The following is a 5,000-nucleotide window of genomic DNA, read 5'->3' on the forward strand; positions in this document are numbered from 1 at the left end:
CCTCGACCAGCTCGGCACACGGTCGGTGCAGCCAGGTCGAGGGCCCGAGAGCGCAGGCCGGCCGTCCGTCCCCCTCGACCAGCTGGGCACACGGTCGCTGCAGAACGTCGAGCCAGCCGGCCGTCTCCCCCGACCAGCTCGGCGCACGGTCGGTGCAGCCAGGTCGAGGGCCCGAGAGCGCAGGCCGGCCGGCGGTCCCCCTCGACCAGCTCTAAACACGGTCGGTGCAGGCAGGTCGAGGCAGCCGGCCGTCTCCCTCGACCAGCTCGGCGCACGGTCGGTGCAGCCAGGTCGAGGGGCAGAGCGCGCAGGCCAGCCGGCCGTCTCCCTCGACCAGCTCGGCGCACGGTCGGTGCAGCCAGGTCGAGGGCCCGAGAGCGCAGGCCGGCCGGCCCTCGACCAGCTCGGCACACGGTCGGTGCAGGCAGGTCGAGGCAGCCGGCCGTCTCCCTCGACCAGCTCGGCGCACGGTCGGTGCAGCCAGGTCGAGGGGCAGAGCGCGCAAGCCAGCCGGCCGTCTCCCTCGACCAGCTCGGCGCACGGTCGGTGCAGCCAGGTCGAGGGGCAGAGAGCGCAGGCCGGCCGGCCGTCTCCCTCGACCAGTTCGGCAGACGGTCGGTGCAGGCCGTCGAGGCAGCCGGCCGTCTCCCTCGACCAGCTCTACACACGGTCGGTGCAGGCAGGTCGAGGGGCAGAGCGCGCAGGCCGGCCGGCCGTCTCCCTCGACCAGCTGGGCACACGGTCGCTGCAGAACGTCGAGCCAGCCGGCCGTCCCCCTCGACCAGCTCGGCACACGGTCGGTGCGGCCAGGTCGACGGGCAGAGAGCGCAGGCCGGCCGGCCGTCTCCCTCGACCAGTTCGGCAGAAGGTCGGTGCAGGCCGTCGAGGCAGCCGGCCGTCTCCTTCGACCAGCTCTACACACGGTCGGTGCAGGCAGGTCGAGGGGCAGAGCGCGCAGGCCGGCCGGCCGTCTCCCTCGACCAGCTGGGCACACGGTCGCTGTAGAACGTCGAGCCAGCCGGCCGTCCCCCTCGACCAGCTCGGCACACGGTCGGTGCAGGCCGTCGAGCCAGCCGGCCGTCTCCCTCGACCAGCTCGGCGCACGGTCGGTGCAGCCAGGTCGAGGGGCAGAGCGCGCAGGCCGGCCGGCCGTCTCCCTCGACCAGCTCGGCACACGGTCGGTGCAGCCAGGTCGAGGGCCCGAGAGCGCAGGCCGGCCGGCCGTCCACCTCGACCAGCTCGGCACACGGTCGGTGCAGACCGTCGAGGCAGCCGGCCGTCTCCCTCGACCAGCTCTACACACGGTCGGTGCAGCCAGGTCGAGGGCCCGAGAGCGCAGGCCGGCCGGCCGTCCACCTCGACCAGCTCGGCACACGGTCGGTGCAGACCGTCGAGGCAGCCGGCCGTCTCCCTCGACCAGCTCGGCGCACGGTCGGTGCGGCCAGGTCGAGGGGCCGAGAGCGCAGGCCGGCCGTCCGTCCCCCTCGACCAGCTGGGCACACGGTCGCTGCAGAACGTCGAGCCAGCCGGCCGTCTCCCCCGACCAGCTCGGCGCACGGTCGGTGCAGCCAGGTCGAGGGGCAGAGAGCGCAGGCCGGCCGGCCGTCTCCCTCGACCAGCTCGGCTCACGGTCGGTGCAGCCAGGTCGAGGGCCCGAGAGCGCAGGCCGGCCGGCCGTCGCCCTCGACCAGCTCGGCACACGGTCGGTGCAGGCAGGTCGAGGGGCAGAGCGCGCAGGCCGGCCGGCCGTCTCCCTCGACCAGCTCTACACACGGTCGGTGCAGGCAGGTCGAGGGACAGAGCGCTCAGGCCGGCCGGCCGTCTCCCTCGACCAGCTCGGCAGACGGTCGGTGCAGACCGTCGAGGCAGCCGGCCGTCTCCCTCGACCAGCTCGGCACACGGTCGGTGCAGGCCGGTCGAGGGGCAGAGAGCGCAGGCCGACCGTCCGTCCCCCTCGACCAAGTTGCACGAAAAAAAAACAAAAGAAATAATGGAATTGTCACTTAAGCTTTCCGAGGATCCCAGCCGGCAGACTGCCTCGACCCGCTCGGCAGACAGTCAGTGCGGTCCTCCATTCCTCCGATTTCGACCCCAGACTCAAGGTCCTGTAAAGTGTATACCCCAACTACCCCACCATCTGAGTTGGAATTTCGGTCAATTACAAAAGTCGCTTTTCCCCGCATTCGGACCATATCTTTCATAATTATAAGAGTTAAGAGACCAAACCTTCAGGAAAGTTTTTCTGGGGTCTGGTCTACAATCCCTGAAAAATTGGTGCCCCGGGGGGGTCGGGTTCGGGAGGTATGAAAAAAATCTACATTGTCACTGACTTGGAACTTTCCGACCTCATTGCCATTTTGATTGTATCTTTCGTACTCTTGGGCGTAAGTGGGTGTTCTTGGTATCGAAATGTTCGTCTGGACAAGAGGAAAAAAACTACGTACTACACTCCTCCCCATCATGCACAGAAATATTTCACATTGAAAAAAGGAAGTGTCACTTAAGCTTTTCTCCAAAAAGACATATTTTCAAAAATTCACTCCTCGAACCCTGGGACACACAGGTCCAATTTATCCCCCCAGGATTGTAGCCCTTGTCAAGGCCTTTCCTTTGATACCAAACAGGTCCACCTACTCCAAGGCCTAAGCCGTGCACTCTCAAAATGGCAATTTTACTCTGAAAAAATGGAAGCCACTTAAGCTATGCGAGGGGCCCAGCGCGCAGGCAAGCCGGCAGTCTCCCTCGGTCAGCTCGGCAGACGGTCGGTGTACCCAGTCGAGGGGCCCAGCGCCTCGATTAAGTTGCACTGAAAAAAAAAAAAAAGGAAGTGTCACTTCAGGTATCCGAGGGGCGCAGCGCGCAGGCCAGCCGGCAGTCTCCCTCGACCGGCTCGGCCGACAAGTCGGTGCAGCCAAGTCGAAGGGCCTAGCGCGCCGATAGGCCGGCAGTCTCCCCTCCACTAAGTTGCACTGAAAAATGGAAGTGTCACTTCAGCTCTCCGAGGGGTCCAGTGCGCAGGTCAGCCGGCAGTCACGCTCGACCAGCTCGGCAGACAGTCGGTGCAGCCAAGTCGATTGCCGGCTGCCCTGCACCGACCGTGTTCCGAGATGGTCGAGGGAGACTGCCGGCCGGCCTGCGCTCTCGGCCCCTCGACCGGCCTGCACCGACCGTGTGTAGAGCTGGTCGAGGGAGACGGACGGTCGGCCTGCGCTCTCGGTCCCTCGACCTGGCCGCACCGACGGTGCGCCGAGCTGGTCGAGGGAGACGGCCGGCTAACTCGACGGCCTGCGCCGACCGTGTTCGCAGCTGGTCGAGGGAGGCGGACGGTCGGCCTGCGCTCTCGGCCCCTCGACCTGGCCTGCACCGACCGTGCGCCGAGCTGGTCGAGGGAGACGTCCGGCTAACTCGACGGCCTGCGCCGACCGTGTTCGCAGCTGGTCGAGGGAGGCGGACGGTCGGCCTGCGCTCTCGGCCCCTCGACCTGGCCTGCACCGACCGTGTTCCGAGATGGTCGAGGCGGACGGCCGGCTGGCTCGACGGCCTGCGCCGACCGTGCGCCCAGCTGGTCGAGGGAGGCGGACGGTCGGCCTGCGCTCTCGGCCCCTCGACCTGGCCGCACCGACGGTGCGCCGAGCTGGTCGAGGGAGACGGCCGGCTAACTCGACGGCCTGCGCCGACCGTGTTCGCAGCTGGTCGAGGGAGGCGGACGGTCGGCCTGCGCTCTCGGCCCCTCGACCTGGCCTGCACCGACCGTGTTCCGAGATGGTCGAGGCGGACGGCCGACTGGCTCGACGGCCTGCACCGACCTTGTGTAGAGCTGGTCGAGGGAGACGGACGGTCGGCCTGCGCTCTCGGCCCCTCGACCTGGCCTGCACCGACCGTGCGCCGAACTGGTCGAGGGAGACGGCCGGCTAACTCGACGGCCTGCGCCGACCGTGTTCGCAGCTGGTCGAGGGAGGCGGACGGTCGGCCTGCGCTCTCGGCCCCTCGACCTGGCCTGCACCGACCGTGTTCCGAGATGGTCGAGGCGGACGGCCGACTGGCTCGACGGCCTGCACCGACCTTGTGTAGAGCTGGTCGAGGGAGACGGACGGTCGGCCTGCGCTCTCGGCCCCTCGACCTGGCCTGCACCGACCGTGTTCGCAGCTGGTCGAGGGAGGCGGACGGTCGGCCTGCGCTCTCGGCCCCTCGACCTGGCCTGCACCGACCGTGTTCCGAGATGGTCGAGGGGGACGGCCGGCTAACTCGACGGCCTGCACCGACCGTGCGCCCAGCTGGTCGAGGGAGGCGGACGGTCGGCCTGCGCTCTCGGCCCCTCGACCTGGCCTGCACCGACCGTGTTCCGAGATGGTCGAGGCGGACGGCCGGCTGGCTCGACGGCCTGCACCGACCTTGTGTAGAGCTGGTCGAGGGAGACGGACGGTCGGCCTGCGCTCTCGGCCCCTCGACCTGGCCTGCACCGACCGTGTTCGCAGCTGGTCGAGGGAGGCGGACGGTCGGCCTGCGCTCTCGGCCCCTCGACCTGGCCTGCACCGACCGTGTTCGCAGCTGGTCGAGGGAGGCGGACGGTCGGCCTGCGCTCTCGGCCCCTCGACCTGGCCTGCACCGACCGTGTTCCGAGATGGTCGAGGGGGACGGCCGGCTAACTCGACGGCCTGCACCGACCGTGCGCCCAGCTGGTCGAGGGAGGCGGACGGTCGGCCTGCGCTCTCGGCCCCTCGACCTGGCCTGCACCGACCGTGCTCCGAGATGGTCGAGGGGGACGGACGGTCGGCCTGCGCTCTCGGCCCCTCGACCTGGCCGCACCGACCGTGCGCCGAACTGGTCGAGGGAGACGGCCGGCTAACTCGACGGCCTGCGCCGACCGTGCGCCCAGCTGGTCGAGGGAGGCGGACGGTCGGCCTGCGCTCTCGGCCCCTCGACCTGGCCTGCACCGACCGTGTTCCGAGATGGTCGAGGCGGACGGCCGGCTGGCTCGACGGCCTGCACCGACCTTGTGT

The sequence above is a fragment of the Saccostrea echinata genome, unplaced genomic scaffold (genome assembly GCF_033153115.1).
Source record: "Saccostrea echinata isolate AGI-Se365-2 ecotype Australia unplaced genomic scaffold, CSIRO_AGI_Sech_v1 ptg000296l, whole genome shotgun sequence".
Lineage (NCBI taxonomy): Eukaryota > Metazoa > Mollusca > Bivalvia > Ostreida > Ostreidae > Saccostrea > Saccostrea echinata.